Raw genomic sequence first — 23,974 nt, 5'->3', positions numbered from 1 at the left:
ACATGTATAAACTTTGAAAGCATACGTGAAAGAAAATATTATAAGCCAAACATAATAGGCCATATATTATTAGACTCTGAAAGTTTTCAGAATAAAAATGAAGTCACTAATATTAAAAAATACCCTGACAAATAGAGCTGGGAAAGACTATGAGGAAAAGGTTTGTTTATATGCCCGATAATGAAAACTATCAAAAAGACTGCAAAAACCATTGCCTTGCACAAATGCCATTGGAATCTTACACAAAGATACTTTAATGACACTGGGCCAGCAACTGCCTTATTGTTGATCTTTGTAGCCAAGCGTAACTAATTCAAAACAATTAATGCAGTCCTTCTCATTTTCTTCCTTTAAGAATCTTTGGGCCAGGCGCGGTGGCTCAAGCCTGTAATCCCAGCACTTTGGGAGGCCAAGGCAGGTGGATCACGAGGTCAAGAGATCGAGACCATCCTGGTCAACATGGTGAAACCCCGTCTCTACTAAAAATACAAAAATTAGCTGGGCATGGTGGCGCGTGCCTGTAATCCCAGTTACTCAGGAGACTGAGGCAGGAGAATTGCCTGAACCCAGGAGGTGGAGGTTGCGGTGAGCCGAGATCGCGCCATTGCACTCCAGCCTGGGTAACAAGAGTGAAACTCTGTCTCAAAAAAAAAAAAAAAGAATCTTTGTTGGCTGGACAGAGTGGCCCATGCCTTTAATCCCAGCACTTTTGGGGGGCCGAGGCTGGTGGATCACCTAAGGTCAGGAGTTCCAGACCAGCCTGGCCTATATGGTGAAACCCCATCTCATTTTGTAAAAATACAAAAAAATTAGCCAGATGTGGCAGCAGGCACCTGTAATCCCAGCTACTCAGGAGGCTGAGGCAGGAGAATCATTTGAACCCAGGAGGCGGAGGTTGCAGTGAGCAGAGATCGCACCCCTGCACTCCAGCCTAGTTGGCAGCGTGAGACTTTTGTCTCAAAAAAAAAAAATGTCTTTGTCTTCCTTCTCTTACCACCCTAAATATGCACATAGTTTAGAATAGCATGTGCATTCTCACTGCAATGCTCCATTCCCAAAATAGATACGCTTTCTTTTAGAGAGCCTCTCTGTTTATTTAGGTTGAAATATCTGATGTCTGAAAAGGGACCTGAAAAAGATTATTCTAGGAAGGAAGCAATGATATTTGGAACTGGCGTGTGTTACACGGTTCGCCTTTCATTTCCTGGTGAGTTTTCTTTCAAGCTGAACCATTCTCTTTTTGGTAGGGGCTTTTGGATATTAGTTGGGATCTGATTTGGATTAAGTCACCTAAATGGAGGACTATACATACTTGCTGGGATGATACAAGGCCTTTTAGCTTTTCTAGTAAGTCCTTTCTGGTACAAAGACCTTTGTCTTTCTGGACTGAGAACAGTGGTTTCCACAGAATTTGCATTCCGTTTGTGAGGTATATCTTTCCTGATGAGTTTGCTTTTTGTTTGGTCTGTGCACCTAGTTTAATATTTTGTTTGATCTGCATGCCTGTGGTTAAAATTTTTGTGATTACTCTTACCTGATTTCCTTTGATTTGGATTGACTGTTTTCCCTTACTTATTTCTGAAAGTTGCTCAGGAGCAAAAATAAACGCTCTAAATGGCAGGCAAAGGATGGAACTAAAAGCCACTAGTGCAGTTGCCACCATCTAAAATGCCAGTTCAAATTCCTGACATTCCCTGGCAAACTTTTTTTTAAATATATATTTTATTGTATTTTAGGTTTTGGGGTACATGTGAAGAACATGCAAGATTGTTGCATAGGTACATACATGGCAATGTGGTTTGCTGCCTTCCTCCCCATCACCTATATCTGGCATTTCTCCCCATGTTATCCCTCCCCAACTTCCCAGCCTCCACTGTCCCTCCCTAGTTTCCCCCCAACCAGACCCCAGTGTGTGATGCTCCCCTCCCTGTGTCCATGTGTTCTCATTGTTCAACACCTGCCAATGAGTGAGAACATGCGGTGTTTGATTTTCTGTTCTTGTGTCAGTTTGCTGGCGACATTTATAAGATTTTCATTGCTCTCAAGAGATTATTAGGAAATAAAATGGGATTCTTAAACATTAAAGTACTCCAAATTTTCTGGTACTCTAGCCGGCTACATATTATGGCCTGTTCTTACACACATTTTTATTTTATTTATGTATATATACATATATATATGTATATATTTACACATATAAAATATTTTTATATATTTATGTATGTGTGTATATAGATATAAATTTTTTTTGAAACAGAGTTATCCAGGTATGCTCTTGTCACCCAAGCTGTAGTGCAATGGCTAAGTCTCGGCTCACTGCAACCTCCACCTCCTGGGTTCAAGTGATTCTTCTGCCTCAGTCTCCTGAGTAGCCGGGATTACAGGCATGTGCCTGTATGTCTCCATGCCTGGCTAATTTTTTTCTTTTTGGTACAGACAGGGTTTCACCATGTTGACCAGGCTGGTCTCAAACTCCTGACCTCAAGTGATCTGCGCACCTTGGCCTCTCAAAGTGCTGGGATTACAGGTGTGAGCCACCGTGCCTGGTACTTATGCACATTTTTAAACTGATAGGCAAAATTACATCAAGGATAATTCAAAGCTCACATGGTCATTATTTGAAAAATCTGCAACTGTAGGTTAACATGTAGAGTATTCTAAATTCTTTCTGTATCTATTTTTTTTCTGCCTACTTTAAGTCAGCTGGCTTTTCTACTGTGTTGAAATAAAACTCATTTCATATGCTATTCCAGCCAAGATTTAAAATAGAAGAGTTTTAAGGACTTTTAAATTAATGGCTTTACAAGTAACAATAGCTCCATGGTAACCAATAACCTAGACACCTTTTAGGTTTGCCTGACTAATAAATGTATATGGTGGTGTAACACTTAATTGAGAAATTAGTTATCTAAAAGAAAAATAACTACAAAAATGTTTATAACGGGCTCTCAGATCAATAAGGTCAAAATCTTGAGCTCAGAGTAATGATACAGAATCTCTCTCCAACATAATTTTTTTTCTGCCACATAGAGGCCAAAATGAAGAAGCAGAAGCTCCAAGCTTGTCATCAAAGCCTAAGTGATGAGGGACAACCTCGAAGGGGAACACGGCAAAGGACTTCTGTGCATGACCAAGTTGGCTGTAATCAGAAGGGGATTATTTATAAGTCTTTCTAAAGATTGAACTTATAAATTTATTTTATTTTATTTTTTAAACTGACATATAGTAGGCCAGGCATGGTGCCTTATGCCTATAATCCCAGCACTTTGGGAGGACAAGGCAGGTAGATCGCTTGAGCCCAGAAGTTCAAGATAAGCCTGGCAATGCAATGAGCGCTGTGTCTAAAATAAAAATAGGAAAAATTAGCCAGGCAGAGTGGGACACACCTGTAGTCCCAGCTACTCAGGAGGCTGAGGTGGGAAGATCGCTTAAGCCTGCAAAATCAAGGCTGCAGTGAGCTGTGAGGGTGCACTGCACTCCTCCCAGGGTGACAGAGCCAGACCCTGTTGGAAAAAAAGAAGACATGTTAAAACAAAAAAAGACATGTAACAGTTGTATAGTACATAGTGATGTTTCAGTACATATATGTAAGTAGCAGATCCACCATTTCAAACATTTATCATTGCTTTACATTAGGAACGTTCAATATCCTCCTTCTAGGAGTTTGAAGCTACATAGCATTAACTATCGTCATCCTAGAGTGGTATAGGACCCTGGAGCATATTCCTGCTCTCTAGCTATCATTTTGTATTTTGTAGCAAATCTTTCCCTATCCCCACACCTTGCCATTTCCCCTACTCTTCCCAGCCTCTGGTACCCTGTCTTACACCTTTTACTTCTACGAGTTCGCATGTTTTTAGCTTCCACATGTGAGTGAGAACATGCAGTGTTTAACCTTCTGTTTCTGGTTTTTTTCACTTAACATGTCCTCCAGTTCTGTCCATGCTGTTGCAAATGACAGGATTTCATTATTTTAATGGCTGAAGTGTTTGATTATGTATATATGCCACATTTTATTTATCCATTCATCTGTTGTCGAACACCTCGGTTGATTTCATATCTTGGCTACTGTGAATGTTGCTGCACTAAACCTGGGGATGCAGATGTCTCTTCAATATCCTGATTTCCCTTCTGGATGAGTGACCAGCAGTGGGATTGCTAGATCATATGGTGGTTGTATTTGTATTTTCTTAAGGAATCTTTATGCTGTTTCCATTTCCACCAGTGGCATATGAAAGTTCCCTGCAAATGCATACATACTATTGATGGTGTAAATTAGTCCAGCCACTGTGGAAAGCAGTTTGGAGGTTTCTCAAAGAACTCAAAACAGAACCATCATTCAACCCAGCAATCTCTTTACTGGGTGTATACCCAAAGGAAAACGAATTGTTCTACTAAAAAGACATACACACTCATGTGTTCTCCACGACACTATTCACAATAGTAAAGGCATGGAATCAACCTAGGTGTCTATCAAAAGTGGATTGAATAAGGAAAATTTGGTACATATATACCGTGGGATACAACACAGCCATAAAAAAGAATGAAATTGGCCAGGCGCGGTGGCTCACGCCTATAATCCCAGCACTTTGGGAGGCTGAGGCGGGTGGATCATGAGGTCAAGAGATTGAGACCATCCTGGTCAACAAGGTGAAACCCCGTCTCTACTAAAGATACAAAAATTAGCTGGGCGTGGTGGTGTGCGCCTGTAGTCCCAGCTACTTGGGAGGCTGAGGCAGGAGAATTGCTTGAACCCAGAAGGTGGAGGTTGCAGTGAGCCAAGATCGTTCCATTGCACTCCAGTCTGGGTAACAACAGTGAAACTCTGTCTCAAAAAAAAATGAATGAAATCATGTCCTTTGCAGCAACATGGATGGAGCTGGAGGCCATTATCCTAAGCTAACACAGGAACAAACCAAATACCACATGTTCCTTCTGTCTTATAAGTGGGAGCTAAGGGATGGAACATGGTGGCTCAGGCCTGTAATCCCAGCACCTTGGAAGGCCAAGGCAGCCAGATCAGTTGAGGCCAGGAGTTCAAGACCAGCCTGGCCAACATAGTAAAACCCTGTCTCTACTAAGCCTACCCCCCAAAATTAGCCAGGTATGGTGGTGCATGCTTTTAGTCCCAGGTTCTCAGGAGGCTGAAGCAGGAGAATTGCTTGAACCCAGGAAGCAGAGGTTGCACTCCAGCCTGGGTGATGGTGTAAGAGTCTGTCTCAAAAAAAAAAAAAGTGGCTACACATGGACATAAAGATAAGAACAGTAGATACTGGGGACTACTAGAAAGGGGAAGAATGAACAGAAGCCATTTAGAGTTGTGATTTTTGTATGGAATGAGCAGTGGGGGGTCCAATTTTATTCATTTTGCATATGGATATCCAGTTTTCCAGGACTGCTTATTGAAGATATTGTCCTTCCCCCATGAGTATTCTTGATGCCTTTGAAAAAATGAGTTAGCTGTAGATACATGGATCAATTTCTGGGATCTCTATTCTGTACCATTGGCCTATGTGTCTATTTTTATGCCAGTACCATGCTGCTTTGGTTACTAAAGCTTTGTAGTATATTTTAAATCTAGCAATATGATGCCTCCAGCTTTGTCCTTTTTGATCACGATTCCTTTGGCTATCCAAGGTCTTTTTTAATTCCATACAAATTTTAAGAATTTTTTTTCTGTTTCTGTGAAGAATGTAATTGATATTGTGATAGGGATTGCAATGAATCTGTAGAATGCTCTGGGTACTAAATATTGAGATTTTTTTAATTTTATTTTTTTTTTAAGAGACAGGGTCTTGCTCTGTCATCCGGCCGGGTGTGCAGTGGTATGATCATGACTCACTGCAGCCTTGAAGGCTGTGCTTTAGTGGTCCTCCTGCCTCAGCCTCCTGAGTAACTGGGACTACAGGTGCATACCACTATGCCTGGGTATTTTTAAAAAATTGTTTTGTAGAGATAGGGTCTCACTATATTGCTCAAGCTAAGATTGAGCTTTTATATTTAAAAACACACTCATACAACATTTTTTTAAAAATTTATTTATGTATATATTTTTTTAACAGAGTCTCACTCCGTCGCCCAGGCTGGAGTGCAGTGGCACCATCTTAGATCACTGCAACCTCCGCCTCCCAGGTTCAAGCAATTCTTCTGCCTCAGCCTCCCTGAGTAGCTGGGATTACAGGAGCATGCCACCACATTTGGCTTGAGGAAAGAGATCCCAGAAGCCTGACATGCTAGCAAAAGGTAAAAGTTTTTTTTGGCCTCCCTCTCCCCATGCAAACTGGTAAAAGAAATGGTAAGGATCACGATTTATATTCTCTGTAAAGTTTTGATTAATGAAAAAGAATTTATGAGGTTGGTGTCAAGCTGTAGCCACTCTGGTGTGCTTCGTATGTCTTTCTGTATGGTTCTGTCAAAAGAAAGGGCTACCTTAGGATAGGATGCAGGCCGAGGCCCACATAAGCCTGCTGTTCAAGTCAGCCTGGGAAACTGGCAGTGACAAACCTTGCCATCTTGTTTTATGTCCTCAGAAGGGTGACCTATAACCATGTGGCAGTAGTTGGTTTTAGTCTCTGCCATTTTACAATGGTGGCCACGTTCAATCTTGACTTAGGGAATGAGTACTTCCTGGCTAATGTCTGACTTTTACCATTTGTGACTCTCTGCCCCTCCATGAACAACTTCTGCCTTCCTTTCTTGAAATTCCTTTCCTTGAGCCGCCTTTCAAAGTCCTAGATTTTGTAAAAACTGCTTACCACCTCTTTGAGAATACCTCATACAGTGGTCATAAAGTCATAACCTTAATTGAGGCTTGTTGATTTCACCTGCGAGGTCACTTTTGGTAAAGTTCAAAAGCCAGAAATATTGGCCAACTGGCATGGCTGAAGTCGGGTAACAAGGGAAGTAAAAGTGTCAATGAAAAGAGTCAAACTCTGTAAAATATTAGAAGAGATTTATTCCGAGCCAAATGTGAATGACCATGGCCTGTGACATCATCCTCAGGAGGTCCTGAGAACATGTGCCCAAGGTGGTCAGGGCGCAGCTTGGTTTTATACATTTCAGGGAGGCATGAGACATCAATCAAATACACTTAAAAAATACATTGGTTTGAACCAGAAAGGTGGGACAACTCAAAGCGGGGACTTCCAAGCTGTAGATAAATTTAAACAATTTCTGCTTGACAATTGGTTGAGTTTATCTAAAGGCCTGGGATCATAGAAAGGAAATATTCAGGATAAGGTAAAAGATTGTGACTGGGTGCCTGTAATCCCAGCACTTTGGGAGGGCAAGGTGGGTGGATGACCTGAGGTCAGGAGTTCAAAATCAGCCTAGCCAACATGGTGAAACCCATGTCTACTAAAAATACAAAAATTAACCAGGTGTGGTGGCATGTGCCTGTAATCTTAGCTATTTGGAAGGCTGAAGTAGGAAAAATTGCTCAAACCAGGAGGTGGAGTTTGCGGTGTGCTGAGATTATGCCACTGCACTTCAGCCTGGGCAACAGAGTAAGACTGTGTCTCTTTTTTTTTTTTGCTTTTGGTAAAATCTAATATATCTTCATTTTTTTTTTTTTTTTTGTTTTGGATTGGAGGTTTTAGTGGGACAGGAGAATCACAAGGAATCAGGTGTTCAGAGGAATGTATTGAGTAGAGGTGAGGAACTAGGATGTTGAAAAGTAAAAAAAGGAGAGAAGGAGAGGAAGAAAGAGGAAGAAAAAGAGGGAGAGAGAACAGGAATATTGCTTCATTCTAAAAATGGGTATTAATAATGGCCGATCAATATTTTGTGTATTTAAATGGAGAACTCTATAAGTATTTATTGAGTTTACTTGTTCCAGATCTGCATTGAAGTCCTGGATATCCTTATTAATTTTCTGTCTTGTTGAGTCTAAATCTTGTTATGGGTCTTATGTATCTGGGTACTAAGATCTCTTGTTGTTGCATTGATCCTTTTACCACTGTATCTTTGTTACTTTGAAATCTATTTTATCAAATGTGAGAATTGCAACTCCTGCTTTTTGTTTATTTATTTATTTTTGCTCTCCATTTGGTTGGTAAATTTTTCTCCAACTCTTTGTTTTGAGTCTTTGTGTTTCTTTGGATATACCATTAGGTTTTGGCTGTATCTTTTGATTGGGGGATTTAGTCAATTTAAATTTAGGGTTACTGCCATTTGATGTTAACTGGCTATTTTATCCATTCGATGTAAATTCTTCTTTATGTTGATGCTCTTTACTTTTTGGTATATTTTTAGAAAGGCTCATACTGGTTGTTCCTTTCTATGTGTAATGTTTCTTTCAGAAGTTCTTGTAAAGCAGGCCTGGTGGTAATAAAATCTCTGAGTACTTGCTTCTTCATAAAAGATTTTATTTTTCCTTCAATTGTGAAGCTTAGTTTGGCAGGATATGAGATTCTAGGCTGAAAGTTCTGTTCTTTAAGTATGTTGAATATTGGCCCCCACTCTCTTCTGGCTTGCAGGGTTTTTGCTGAGATATCTGCTATAAGTCTAATAGGCTTCCCTTTATGGGTAACCTGGCCTTTCTCTCTGGCTGCCCTTAGTATTTTCTCCTTCATTTCAATCCTGATGAATCTAACGATTATGTGCCTTGGGGTTGCTCTTCTTGAGGAATATCTTTGTGGTGTTCTCTGTATTACCTGGGGTTGAATAGTGTCCTGCTTTGCTAGATTGGGAAAATTTTCCAGGATAATATTCTGAAAAGTATTTTCCAGCTTGGATTCATTCTCTCCATCACATTCCGGTACACCAATCAAACGTAGATTGGGTCTTTTCACATAGTCCCATATTTCTTGGAGACTTTGCTCATTCCTTTTCATCCTTTTTTCTCTATCGTCTTGTTGTTTTATTTCATTAAGTTGGTCTTCGACCTCTGATATATTTTCTTCTGCTTGATCCATTCTGCTATTTAAACTTGTGCATATTTCACTAAGTTCTCGTGTTGTATTTTTCAACTCCGTTAGTTCATTTATATTCCTCTCTATATTGTCTATTCTTTTCAGCATTTCGTCAAACCTTTTTTCAAAGTTCTTAGTTTCTTTACATTGGGTTAGAACAAGTTCTTTTAATTCCCAGAAGTTTCTTATCAGCCACCTTCTGAAGCCTACTTCAGATAATGGAACACAGTCCTTTTCCATCAGGGCTTGTTCCGTTGCTGATGAGGAACTGCAATCCCCTGTAGAGGGAGAGGGGTTCTGATTTTGGGTATGCTCGGCCTTCTTAGGCTGGTTTTTTCCCTTTATTATAAATTTATCCATCTGTCATCTTTATAATTACCGCCTTTCTAATTAGGTTTCTGAGTCGACGTCCAATTTATTGATTCCCAGTGCTGGGATTCCAGCAATCCACTGTGCCAGCCACAATAGCAGTGATGAAATTGATGGTGCTCTTCTGCCCTGGAATCTCTGGTCTGGCTTCCTTCTTGAGTCCGCAACAAGCGGCTCTGCCTTCCCAGAGCTCCAAACACCGGTCAGTAAGGGAACCAGTCCTGTTTACTCTGCATGAAGAGCTGCCACGCCAAGGCACCAGCAAAACCGCTGCGCCAGCCACAAAAGTCGTGCTGGCGACCCGTGGGGCTCCTCCACTAGAAGAAATCTGCTGGTCTGTGAGCGAGGAAAATTCGTCTGAAAGTGTGGCGTCCTCTCGTTCTCTGAGCTTTCACTGGGAGCTACAATCCTGAGGTGTTAGTGATCAGTCATCTTGGATCTCTCTCAAAACAAAACAAACAAAACAAAAATGACAAAGTCAACTCTTCTCTCTCTCTTTAAAAAAAAAAAAAAAAAGACTGTGTCTCAAAAATAAATAAATAAATAAAAGATAAAAGACTGTAGGCCAGGTGTGGTGGCTGACGCCTGTAATCCCAGCACTTTGGAATGCTGAGGTGTGCAGATCACCTGAGGTCAGGAGTTTGAGACCAGCCTGGCTAACATGGTGAAACCCTGTTTGTACTAAAAATACAAAAAATTAGCCAGGTATGCTGGCGCATTCCTGTAATCCCAGCTACTTGGGAGGCTGAGGCAGGAGAATCACTTCAACCTGGGAGACGGTGTTGCAGTGAGCCAAGATCAGGTCATTGCACTCCAGCTTGGGCAACAAGAGCAAACTGTTTTTTAAAAAAAGAAAAGAAAATAAAGCATGGAAATGTAAATTTTTGCCTAGGGTTAAAGAATTTGTGTGTGTGTGTGTGATTGTTATTGTTGTTGTTTTTTGAGACAGACTTTCATTCTGTTGCCCAGGCTGGAGTGCAGTGGCGTGATCTCAGCTCGCTGCAACCTCTAGCTCCTGGGTTCAAATGATTCTCCTGCTTCAGCCTCTCAAGTAGCTGAGATTACAGACATCCACCACCACACCTGGCTTATGTTTAGTAGAGATGGGGTTTCACCATGTTGGCCAGGCTAGTCTTGAACTCCTGACCTCAGGTGATTCAACTTCCTGGGCCTCCCAAAATGCTGGGATTATAGGCATGAGCCACTGTGCCTGGCCAGTATTGCTTTAAATTAGATAAGATAAAGCTAGAGGTTTAAACAAGTTGTGGAAGGTTTCTAAAAATTAATCTTGCAAAAGAAATTATCTGTGTTAACACTGACTAAATTCAAAAGAGTCTTATATGGTTTTTCTGTAAATTGAGCATTAAAATAAAAGCACAAGGTTTTCTTAAGGTACTGATTTGCTTTTTGTTTTTATTTTTATTTTTTTTGGGGGGACACATTTCTGGCAATTTTCTTTCTTTTTTGGGGGGACTAATTTGCTTTTTAGCAAAATTTGAAAAGGTTATAAAAGGTTTATAAGAGTCTCACCTCATGGACAAACCAGTTAAGATTGGATAGAATTGTCTATAAAGTTTCATTCAAAAATTGGGGTTGACATTAATAGTAAACTAACGTAAGGGTAAAATTTGGCTTTCTCTTCCTTGTACAAGATTCTCATGTAATAATGAAGGATAACTAAAGATTTTAGTTTGCCTTGTGGATGGGCTGCCAAGGAAGAGAAAGAGAAAACAGGAAACAAATTGTTTGAAAAGCTAAGTCTTCCTGCTTAATGATTGAAGTTTTTGCCTTAAAAAAAAAAAAAAAGGTTGAGTTGCCGGGCACAGTGGCTCACACCTGTAATTCCAGCTCTTTGGGAGGCCAACGTGGGCAGATCACCTGAAGTCAGGAGTTTGAGACCAGCCTGGCCAACATGGCGCAATCCTGTTTCTACTAAAAATGCAAAAATTAGCCAGGTGTGGAGGCAGGTGCCTGTAATCCCAGCTGCTTGGGAGGATGAGGTAGGAGAATTGCTTAACCCAGGAGACGGAGGTTGCAGTGAGCTGAGATCACACCACTCCACTCCAGCCTGAGCAACAGAGTGAGAGTCCATCTCAGAAACAAAAAAAAAGTTTGAGTATTAATTTGGCATAATAAATAACGTGGTAATCTGGAATTGTATTTCATATTATCAAGTGTTTTAAACCTCTAACATATTTAACAGTCTTCCCAAAATCAAACTTCAAAATTGTTTGAAAATTGTCTTTCCTGACCCCTAGCTTTTGGATTTTACAGAGGGCCTCTGAAGCATGCAGAAGAAAGGTAAATAGGATTATTTGACATGTTCAGGTATGTGGGATTGCCAAAAAGATGTTTAATCCTCTTCAGGTTATATTTTAGAAAAGAATATTGATAAATGTTCCAAAACTATATGGGATGTCTAAAATTCTAATGCCTGAATTCTGAGTTTATGCTATCAATCATAATTAAGGTTATTATGTTGAGTTATTGTAAACCACAGAGATAACCAAATTTATCTGTCAATCGTGTTTTTAACTATAACTACCCTGGACATCTTGTTAATCACAGCCAAGCCTTTTTTTTTTTTTTAATTGTACTTTAGGTTCTGGGGTACATGTGCAGATCATGCAAGATTGTTGCCTAGGTACACACATGGCAATGTGGTTTGCTACCTCTATCCCCCCATCACCTACATCTGGCATTTCTCCATATGTTATCCCTCCCCAACCTCTGCACTGCCTGCCACTGTCCCTCCCTTGGCTGCCCCCAGCAGACCCCAGTGTGTGATGCTCCCCTCCTGTTCAACACCTGCCTATGAGTGAGAACATGTAGTGCTTGATTTTCTGTTCTTGTGTCAGTTTGCTGAGAATGATGGATTCCAGATTCATCCATGTCCCTACAAAGGACACAACCTCATCATTTTTTATGGCTGCAAATTATTCCATGGTGTATATATGCCACATTTTCCTTGTCCAGTGTATTGTTGATGGGCATTTGGGTTGGTTCCAGGTCTTTGCTATTGTAAACAGTGCCTCTATGAACATACATGTGCATATGTCTTTATAATAGAATGATTTATAATCCTTTGGGTATATACCCAGTAATGGGATTGCTGGGTCAAATGGAATTTCTATTTCTAGGTCCTTGAGGAAGCACCAGACTATCTTCCACAATGGTTGAACTAGTTTATACTCCCACCAACAGTGTAAACATATTCCTTTTTCTCCACATCCTCTTCAGCATCTGTTGTCTCCAGATTTTTTAATGGTCACCATTCTAACAGGCGTGAGGTGGTATCTCAATGTGATTTTGATTTGCATTTCTCTAATAATCAATGATCATGAGCATTTTCTCATATGTTTGTTGGCCTCATATATGTCTTCTTTTGAAAAGCATCTGTTCATATCCTTTGCCCACTTTTGAATGGGTTTGTTTTTTCTCTTGTAAATCTGTTTTAGTTCTTTATAGATTCTGGATATTAGCCCTTTATCAGATGGGTAGATTGCAAATATTTTTTCCCATTCTGTTGGTGCTGGTTCACTCTAATGATTGTTTCTTTTGCTGTACAGAAGCTCTGGAGTTTGATTAGCTCCCATTTGTCTATTTTGGCTTTTGTTGCTAATGCTTGTGTTTTAATCATGAAGTCCTTGCCTATGCCTGTGTCCTGAATGGTTTTGCCTAGGTTTTCTTCTAGGGTTTTTATGGTGTTAGGTCTTATGTTTGAGTCTTTAATTCATCTGGAGTTAATTTTAGTCCAAGGTGTCAGGAAGGGGTCCAGTTTCTGCTTTCTGCACATGGCTAGCCAGTTATCTCAACACCATTTATTAAACAGGGAATCCTTTCCCCATTACTTGTTTTTGTCAGGTTTGTCAAAGATCAGATGGTTATAGATGTGTGGTGTTGCCTCCAAGGTCTCTGTTGTGTTCCATTTGTCTATATCTCTGCTTTAGTACCAGTACCACACTGTTTTGATTCCTCTAGCCTTGTAGTATAGTTTGAAATCAGGTAGTGTGATGCCTCCAGCTTTGTTCTTTTTGCTTACGATTGTCTTGGCTATGTGGGCTCTCTTTTGGTTCCATATGACGTTTAAGGTGGTTTTTTCCAGTTAATCACAGACAATTCTTATATGGTTTTGGTCCTCTTCAAAAGATGGTTTATAATCACGTATAGATCTTTAGTGCTCTCAAATGCAGATTTCTGATAACTGTGGAGATTGTTATATTGAAATAAAGGAAAAATGTACAGGACTCATGAAGAACTGAAATGTTTATGAGTATCAAGCAGAACAAGAGTTAATATAATGGATTGAATTATATAATATATAATATAATATAATGGATTGAATTAGTATATATTGAATAATATAATGGAATGATTTAACAGAAAACTGAAGTAATCTTCTTTTTTTTTGCTTTTGCTTAAAACATTGCTGATCCTTGTTTTGTTTTTCAGAGTCAAGGAAACTTATTTTTTAATATTTACAGCCTTTAATAATCAAATAAGTTAACTCCTGTGAACAAAATTTGGAGCATATTTGTTTCTCTCTACCTGGCTTCTCCAGAATTTGGAAACTAGTTGTGAGTATTCTTAACTTATAACAATATGGTTGTTTGCCTCAGTGCAAAAAAAAAAAAAAATCCTTTTTCTTTTGCAACGGAGTACAATTGGAGAAACTGGTTGTCTTACCAAGGCTTTAATTAGAAGTGTGTGCTTTCCTTTAAGGAATCAAGCTTAACTTGCAGAGCTGATAAAAAGCCCCTTGGGAAAGCTGGCCTCATACCTTGTCTATACAGTTCCCACACAGGGTTCCTAACTTGCGATGAGTAAAAATGCCACTTTCTAGCTAGGTGTAGTGGCTTATGCCTGTAATTCCAGAATTTTGGAAGGTCAAGTCAGGCAGATTACTTGAGCTCAAAACTTTAAGACTAGCCTGGCCAACATGGTGAAAACCTGGGTCTACTAAAAATACAAAAATTAGCCCGATTTGGTGGTGTGTCCTTGTAGTTTCAGCTACTTGGGAAGCTGAGGCACAAAAATTGCTTGAACCTGGGAGGTGGAGGTTGCAGTTGGCCAAGATTGCATCACTGCACTCCAGCCTGTCTCAAAAAGAAAAAAAGAATGTCACTTTCTAAGAGACCCAGGAACCCCATGTTCTTGGGACCTCCAGAAGAGAGGAATTCACCCTACTTATAGGTATTTGATGGTACAAACCTTTGGCTGGGCTCGGCTTTAAAAAGTCTTATCTGAGATTCCTTGTGGAGTAGAGCTCCATTAAAGCCAATTTACAACATCTGTGCAAAAATAATTATTCTTGTTTTACTTTATGCAAATAATCAGGCCAAGTATAAGACTAAAGTTTATTTTGCAAACAATTCAGTCCTATCATGATTTGTTTTTAACAAAAATGACTAAAGAGACAGAAAGTATGTTTCAAAATTTATCACACATTCGTCTCTAAAATCTAAACTCATTACTTGTGTTTAAGTTTTTTGCCTACATTTGTAGACTAACCCTGCTTATTCCTGTGAACCTACCAGCGATCTCTGGCTGCAGCTCAGAAGAAACACAAAGGGATGGTTAATGTAAAAATCTGGATCAATATTCTAGTTCTGGGCAATTATCCTACAAATCCTGCCAGGTGGTAGGAATAAACAGGGTGCGCATTACCTGAAGGTTACCCTTTTTGGGAAAATAAGACCAAGGGTGCTATCCAAAGCCAAGCCCCATTCACCCAAATCTCAGCAAGCATAACTATAGCCACCAGTTATCTGAGCATGTTGGCAACCTTGGGATTTTTGAGCTGTCCTTGCTCCCCACACCTTATTTCATCTTGATATGTGTCTTCTAATAACCCAGTTTGTCTCTTCTCACCTTCAGGCCATCAAACTCCAAATAGTCATGCAACCAGAGCCTGAAACAATGGCCCCTTTTACTGGGGGCCCTTAGATAGGCCTCTGAGGAAGATCTGATGCTGTTTTCCAAAAAAAGCACCCCCGTCATCAGGAAACAGTTAAGATTGGTCTTTGTCCCTATTCTAAATGGCCGTTAGACGTACCACTTTAGAGGAGGGATTGATAGAGGCAGAAGGCAGACAAATGCCTAGGCAGATAAGGAAGGGTCCCTGGAGAATCTCTAATCCACCTCACAAGTATTTACACCAGATGTTTTTGTGCAGATAAGGGAACCCGCACAGGGTCTTTCCTAGGCATGCCTTCAATGGACTGGAGGCTCACATACATTGGGGGATTGGGGTGAGCCACCAGAAATCCACACCTTCTGGAGTGGAGGAGCCTGGCCTCTTCAGCTTGCCTGGTATTCAATCTGTAAGGTGCAAGCCTGCTGGCAAGACTCCTCTCTTTGCTGAGAGCTCCCCTTTTGCTTAATAAATTCTGTCCTCCTCACCATGCAATATGTCCATGTGCCTAATTCTTCCTGATTGTGAGAAAAGAACCCAGATTTAGCTAAGCTAAGGAGCAAAAAATGTTGCATCCGTAGTTAGGCATCAGCTAGGCAGGAGAGGGCTCTCCCCTGACCCACTATAAATGTCTGATGATGTTTCAGCCATTATCACTTTGCCTCTCTAAAAATGATAATTCGGCAGCACCAGGGAGAGGCCTTTTCCTGATGGTCTACACCTGTTAACATCAAAATGAAATGTAAATTGAATGCAGGCCCCAGGGAGAAAGAGCTTCCTGGGCATGCATATTAAGAGACAAAAATGACCAAAGTATGATCTTCTGCGTACACTACACCAGGTAAGGGAAGAAAGCCTCCAATATGCCTGTGTACCACTCCCTATACACACTGTGTGCTCACTTCCTAAAGGTAAGGAGGAAATCTGTGCGTGTGAGCAGCTCACCCTAAGGGAAGAATCAAGGAAAGAGGCAAGGTCATAAAAGTCCCAGGATCAAAAAAAAAGTCCTAGGATCACAGTTAAACAGGGCAGTTAGCCTTCTCTCTTTAACCTTCATGTGCCTGCTTGGATTTTTTCCAAGCATACCTTCCTTTCTTTCCTACTCTAATGACTTTTAAAATAAACTTCTCTTCCTGCTCTGGAACTTGTCTTGGTCTCTTTTTCTGCTTTCTGCCCCTCAGTCTAATTCTTTCTTCTGAGGAGGCAAGGACTGAAGTTGTTATGGACGTGTGAGGATTTGCTACCAGTAACTTAGGGTATCTTGGATCTCTTCCAACAGTAACCGCCAGTGAGCATGACTTCCTCCAGGATCCTCAAGAAGAAATTCAGAACAAAGAATGGCCGTCAGCCAACCTGGACCACATGGCAAAACCCCGTCTCCACAGAAAATACACAAAAAATTCAGCTAGTCGTGGTGGTACATGCCTGTTAGTCTCAGCTACTTGGGAGACTGAGGTGGGATTCTCTTCTCAGCCCAGGAGAGTAAGGCTGCAGTGAGCCTTGATCACATGTCTGCACTCCACCCCAGGCAACAGAGTGAGACTGTTTCTCAAAAAAACAAAAACAAAAACAAAAACAAAAACAAAAGAACGGTGGTCATTGTTCAGTTCTCAGTTCCCCCTTATCTGAGGTCTAGGTGCCAGTGGACAGCATTTTCCATTTGGTGGAGATCTTGAGTTTCTGAAACTCGAGTAGCTGGAACTACAGGCGCACACCACCATGCCCAGCTAATTTTTGAATTTTTAGTAGAGATGGGGTTTCACCATGCTGGCCAAGAGGGTATCTATCTCTTGACCTTGTGATCTGCCCACCTTAGTCTCCCACTGAGATAACAGGCATAAGCCACTGCACCCAGCCTGGGCTTAAGTTTCTTTAGACGGGGTAGTTTCTGGCTTGTTTCCTATAGCTTTTAGTGGGTAGAGGAGGACAAGCCCTTGTGGTCAGCATAGGGCATAGTCTATTTCCTCTTAGGAGACTGGACTTTTGTTATTGACACATTCTATTAAGAGTTGACAGATTTAATCCTCAGTTGACCCTAATTTTGGCCAGAAAACTAAGGATTTGAGGATAGGTTCTTTGGTCCAAATAAAACAGCAGTAGTTTATCATTTGCTGCTTTTTCTTATGTCTGGTCCTCTCATTATTCTTCTAATAATTTAACATGAGACCTAGGGGACTATCAGAGGGAACGTTACTGTTGCTAGCTTTGTCCTTTTTATCCCCTGCCTTACTTGAGGTATTTCCCATTTTGGAGAAAGTGTCTCTTTAATTCCATGCAGCTAAACCTCTCTTATTAGAGATTTCTTGCCCCCTAGAGAGTTTGTGGGGCTCGACCTCTCTGACTAGAGATTTCTTGCCCTTTTTTCAGCTAGAGGCTCAATCACACCTACTGGAGGTTTCTTGCACTCTTCTCCTTTTGCTTCATCCTTCTCTGGCCACTTCCCTCTTGGGAACATCAGGTCCCTCATATAGCATTGGCCAGTCATTATCATCACCCGACAGGCAAGCCTCCCTAAGCCAAATGATGTGAACACAGAACCGTAGATCCGGACTCCACACTCACTTTGCCCTTGATTGTGCATCTCATTCACACACTTTCAACCTCCAGGATGTCACAATCACCAATGAAATACTTTGTTGCCCTCGTGACTCTTCTTACCTTGGTCTGTGCACAGAGTTACCGGGTCGCCACAGTACATGAGGATCCTTTCCACCCGTGTTGCTGAGAGTCTGAGTTTATTAGTCACACTACAGTAGGTCACGATCCATCATCCCTGAGGCTACCGCAGAGAGGCAGTGGGACCCATCTCCTCATGAGAGACCAAGGTAAGAAAAGCCTCGGGGCAGTGAAGTATTTGTTGGTCAAAACCAAGGTAAGAAAAGCACCAAGGGCAGTGAAGTGAACATAGCAGGGTGGAAAAATCTGCAGGGGCAATGAAGTATTCCTTGGTCAGGACATACCAAGGCAAGAAAATTCGCGGTGGTGGTGACGTATTCTTTGGTTGGGACATCTGGAGGTTTTTGAATGTGTGTGAATGAGACATGCAATTGAGCACGAAGTGAGTGCGAATCTGGAACTGCAGTTCTGTGGACACCTCATATGGCTTATGGTGGATTCCTCTCATGGGGCTTATACCAACACACCAATACTAAGAGGGACCCGAAATATTCCCGCTGGGGAAGCGGCTGGAGAAGGATGACGTGAAAGAAGAGGAATGCAAGAAACTTCCAGTAGCGGGGGTGGAGCCTCTAGAGAAGGGAAGGTAAGAAATCTCTAATACAAAGGATTGAGCCTCACACCAAACCTCCAGGATGGGAAACACCCCAACTAAGACAGGAAACAAAAGAAATAAAGCTAATGATAATAATAACATTCCCTCTGATAGTCCCTTGGGTCTCATGTTAAAATATTGGAGGGATAATGAAAGGACAAAACATAAGAAAAAACAGCAACACATAATAAAATATTGCTGTTTTATTTGGGCCAAGGAACCTATCCTCAAACCCTCCATTTTCTGGCCAAAGTTTAGGTCTAATGAGGATTGGATCTGTCAACTTTTAATAAAGTATGTCAATACCAAAATCCTGTCTCCCAGGAAGAAACAGACCATGCCCTGTGCTGGTGGCAAGGGTCTATCCTCTTCTATCCTCTAAAAGCTACAGGAGAAAAGCCAGGAACTACTTCCCCTCAGGAAGTTGAGGTCCCTAACCACAAAATGTCCACCAATAAGCAGGACCCTTTAAACCAACTTCCTCCGCCAAATCCCTCCCTCCCCCTCAAGCAAGTGCTGTCACCCCAGCTCTTCCCCTGCTCACTTTGTCCCCTCACTCTTATAATCCTGACTCTTGGGTCTGTCCCCAGCCCAAATGCCCTCAGCCAGGAAGACTTCAACGTGAGATAGAACAATGTAAAAAAGATATCCAAAACTTCCCTTTCCCTGCTACCTCTAAAGAATCCGCTCTAACCCTCTTTCCCTTAAAGGAAGTACCTCTAGGAGGAGGGGGCATTGCCTTTGTAGATACTCCCTTAACTAGCTCAGAAGTCTGAAGCTTAAAAAAGAGAGCTCAAACCACTCTTAGATGATCCCTACGGAGTAGCAAATCAAATCAACCACTTTCTGGGGCCATAACTGTACACTTGGGCTGAATTAATGTCTATTTTAGGTTATTCTCTTCTCAGGAGAAAAGATAACTATGATCTGCAGGGCTGCTATAGTAATCTAGGAACTGGAACATCCTCCTAATCAAAATATCCCTGCAGTAGAGCAATAATTCCCACCCCAGGACCCTCAATGGGAGCCCACTGAGAAAACATAAAAAACGTCAGGGATATGATAATTAAAGGAATTCGGGAATCAGTGCCTCAGACCCAAAATATTTCCCAAGGATTTAATGTACAAGGGAAAGATAAAGGGCCCATGGAATTCCTAAACAGACTTTAAAAAACAAACATAAAAATAAGTCAGCCATTACTAAGTTCTTGTTAATTTCCTAAGCAGAAGTAATTTATTAGTAACTTATTTTTTATGTTAAGGTTAGGCATAGGCCTACATGTTGATCAGGAAAAACTCCTTACTTCCTGAAATCTGCTCCTTATAAAATGCTCTATGGGCTGCCTTATCAAAATTCCACTGCTAACCTCCTTACATTTGAAACAAAACATCAGTTTCTCAAAAACTATATATTATGTTTGTGCTTCATCTTTTCTTTCCTCAGGATTCAAGGCCTTCTAGCACAAGCCTCACCCCTTGAACGTCCAGTCCCTCACCACCAGCCAGAGATCATGTCCTTGTCAGAAGTTGGAAAGAGGGGAAGCTCGAACCATCTGGGAAGGACCTTCTCTAGTTCTCCTAAGAACTGAAATGGCTTTGGGACTGCGGAAAAAGGTTGGAGTCATCATACCTGAGTCAAAATGGCATCACCCTCTCCGGAATCAGGGACCCACCCCAACCAGAGTAATGTTGAAAAGAAGTGTGATTTGTCTCTTCCTCCTTTTCCTCCTCTCCCCGGCAATCTCACATCTTGTTATTATAACTAGGTCTAGTTCCCCTCAAGCCACTACCTTTGTTGCTTGTCTTGTTATGCCCTGTGGAGATCTCCGAAACCAAAGAAAGCTAGCCGCTTCAGAAAAGTACCTTTCCCTTCCAGGGTAAATAAGACTGTCTGACTCTTGCACCAAACGGGCACATGGAAGTCAGTGGAGGTTCTGTTATGGTTGGGGAGATGTGGTCTGGATCACCAAGTGTCAAGGCTGGACCTCCCCAGGAGAAGGTTGCATTAACCTGAAACCCTACATCCACTTTACCAAAGAGACAACTCCCTCTAATTGTCAACTCCGACAACGTAACCCTGTGCAAATCTCCATCACTGTCCTCACCTCTACTGACAGTAACTCCATTTTAGGTCAGTTCTACGACCTAGGAGCTGATGTTCCCAGAACAGACCCTGTAGAATTCTTTAAGATGTGCTTCATTGCTCCTCCACCCCCTTCCCTTCCTCCTCCTTCTAAATCTTCTTCCAGTCAAACAGTTATTCTTTCTGTACCCAATGATGAATCTATAGTAGACACTGTAGAAGTTAAAGATTTAAAACAAACTTTAGCAATTGAAACAGGATACTAAGATGCGAATGCCTGGCTGGAATGGAGTAAATATTCTGTTTGTACATTAAACAAAAGCAACTGTTACACTTGTGTGGCAGGCAGGCCAGAGGCCCAAACAGTCCGCTTCCCACTCTGATAGTCTTCTGACCTACTGGGCAGAAGCTGCATGGTGAGTCTCTCAAAACCCCATAGCCTGGGGCAATGAAGCATGCAAGACTCTCTCACTGCTATTCCCTGAAATTAAAGGCTCTGCAGGTCAGCCCCTGAGGATCATCCAGCCTCCAGCCTCGGATGTTAATTTTACCTCGTGTCTCTCATGGCGGGGGGGGGGGGGGGGGGGGGGGGGAATTAACGTCTTTCAGAGACCTAAAAGAATGCAATGAAATCAAGCCTTTCCAAGAGCTTGTCAGTCAATTTGCCCTTGTTCATTCCTGAGCAGATTACGGTGGTATTGTGGTGGGCTACTTTTAGGTACTCTGCCAAGTAACTGGAGCAGCACTTGTGCTCTGGTTCAACTGGCCATCCCTTTCAACCTGGCTTTACATCAGTAAAATAGGAAAGATAATCAAATAAAAAGAAGTGCTGCTCGTGAGTCTTTTGGCCCTCATATTTACATAGATGCTATTGGGGTCCCACAAGAGGTACCAGATGAATTTAAAGCTTGATATCAAATGGCAACAGGATTCAAATCTGTACTGTTTTGGTGGTCAACTATAAACAAAAATGTAGATTGGATAAAGTATATCTACTATAATCAACAGTGATTTGTCAGTTACACCAGAGATGCTATTAATAGGATAGCTGAACAATTAGGCCCCACTAGTCAAATGGCCTGGGAAAATAGAATAGCCCCGGACATGATGTTAGCAGAAAAAGATGGAGTCTGTGTCATGATTGCAGTCCAATGCTGTATTTTTATCCCTAACAACACAGCCCCTGATGGAACAATTACAAAGGCCTTACAAGGCCTTACCTCCTTATCAAATGAGTTATCCAAGAATTCCAGAATAAATGACCCCTTCACGAGTCTCATGGAAAGGTGATTTGGTAAATGGAAGGGGCTTATGTCTTCAATATTAACCTCTCTTGAAATTGTACTCATTTTTGCAGGGAGCTGCATCATACCCTGTATCCAGGGGTTAATGTCAAGACTTAGAGAAACAGCTCTCACAAAACCCCCGCCACCCTACTCTATACTCAGATAAGTTCTTGTTCTTAAATAATCAAGAGCAACAAAGCCAAAAATTTGAAGAGGCAGAATTACCAAAAGACAATGGGGAAGATTGTTAGGGAATAATAAATTCCTCTTCAAAGGTTTTTGTGTAATGCTCTTATCCTTTGCTCAAAAGCCCAACCTGGCTGTACTCTCATTTCCAGCCTGCAAAACACCCTCCCGCTCTAGTCATGCCCTAACAAGCCCAGATATGTCCAGACATCCCTTGTACTATTAGATTGTGTGGTCCAACCCTAGCCAACAGCAGAAAGACACAGTGAAAGGACCTGCATTAGGGATAAAAACCCCTTCTCTCCTTTGCTGAGGGTGCTCTTGTTACACTTGTGTATGTTACACTTGTACACTTGCAATGGTGACTGATGCAGGCAGTAACCTTCAGCAGAAGTAAATTGCCTTGTTGAGAAAACTTTTTGCCTCAGTTCTAGCTCTTCTTTGCAGCACCAAGCATTTAGTTCATGATGACTCTGGCTAAGGAGCACACTCCTAAGTCTTGGTATTATCCTCTTGATAGTCTTAAAAGTAGTCTCCTACATGAACTATATTCTTTTAAAAGTTTTAAATGTTTACATATAATCATCCATAAAATGTTCATAAAATTTAAATAAATAAAAATTCCAATGTAATAAAAAAAAAGTCTCCTCTACTCTAACACTTACCAGAAAGTAACCTAAAGTCCTGTTCCCACCTTACAAAACCCACTGTTGTACTATTTCCCAGTGGGATTTAAGACCAATAAGTACATTTACAATGGTCAGAAAGTAATGTTAATATCTGCAATTTTGGTCAACCTCTCTATATTGGTCAAATTGAGAGACTGACCAAAAGGGGAGAAATTGTTAAATTGAGTTTAGCCTAAAGTTGCCTCCTTATAAGTTCAGCCTAAAGGTTTGTCCATACATAGTAACTTGTAACCTAACTGGATGTATAAATGAACTATAATCTATTGTAGTAATCACTGAATTTTGGCCAATCACCAGAGGCCAACTGTTCCAGCTGTTCAAATAAAACACTCAATCAATCAAGCTGTTTCTGTATCTCACTTCTGTTTCCTGTACATCACTGTCCTTTTTCTGTCCATAGATCCTCTCTCTCTCTCTCTCTCTCTCTCTCTCTTTTTTTTTTTTTCTAGACAGAGTTTTGCTCTGTTGCCCAGGCTGGAGTGCAGTGACACAATCTCAGCTCACTGCAGCCTCCAGCTCCTGGATTCAAGCAATTCTCCTTTCTCAGCCTCCTGAGTAGCTGGGATTACAGGCACCTGCTACCACACCCAGCTAATTTTTGTATTTTTAGTAAACACGGGGTTTTGCCATGTTGGCCAGCCTGGTCTCCAACTCCTGACCTCAGCTGATCTACCTGCCTTGGCCTCTCAAAGCACTGGGCTTACAGGCATGTGCCATGGCGCCCAGCCTTGTGTTGGAGTCTCTCTGAATGTATTCTGGTTCAGGGTGGCCACTTGATTCAGAAATCTTTTTTTTTTTTTTCATTAAACTCTTATATTTAATTTGTTTAAAGTTTTCTTTTCTTTCTTTTTTTTTTTTTTTTTTGAGACAGAGTTTCGCTCTTGTTATCCAGGCTGGAGTGCAATGGCGTGATCTCGGCTCACCGCAACCTCTGCCTCCTGGGTTCAGGCAATTCTCCTGCCTCAGCCTCCCGAGTAGCTGGGATTACAGGCACGCACCACCATGCCCAGCTAATTTTTGTATTTTTAGTAGAGACGGGGTTTCACCATGTTGACCAGGATGGTCTCGATCTCTTGACCTCGTGATCCACCCGCCTCGGCCTCCCAAAGTGCTGGGATTACAGGCATGAGCCACCGTGCCCGGCCTTAAAGTTTTCTTTTAACACTATCCTTCCTTTATATTTTAGTCTCTTTATGACATTACTATTAGTGCTGCTTGATACTTCCATTTTTTTTCCAGACAGGATCTCATCTGTCACCCAGGC

At 41.4% G+C, this 23,974-nt stretch overlaps 1 long non-coding RNA gene across 2 annotated transcripts; it reads left to right on the top strand.

Annotated features, from left to right (window-relative positions):
* Positions 1 to 1,098: 1,098 nt before the first annotated feature.
* On the top strand, positions 1,099 to 23,052 carry LOC144579956 (uncharacterized). Of its 2 annotated transcripts, XR_013528731.1 has the most exons (5): positions 1,099 to 1,207; positions 6,063 to 6,243; positions 13,734 to 13,858; positions 17,870 to 18,020; positions 19,911 to 23,052. It is a non-coding gene; the product is annotated as an uncharacterized LOC144579956 (long non-coding RNA). The 2 variants fall into 2 exon arrangements; XR_013528730.1 differs by having other exon boundaries at positions 13,734 to 18,020.
* Positions 23,053 to 23,974: the final 922 nt, after the last annotated feature.

The sequence above is a fragment of the Callithrix jacchus genome, chromosome 17 (genome assembly GCF_049354715.1).
Source record: "Callithrix jacchus isolate 240 chromosome 17, calJac240_pri, whole genome shotgun sequence".
Taxonomy (NCBI): Eukaryota; Metazoa; Chordata; class Mammalia; order Primates; family Cebidae; genus Callithrix; species Callithrix jacchus.
The sequence above is the reverse complement of the archived record's forward strand: the minus strand, read 5'-3'. Positions and strand labels throughout refer to the sequence as shown.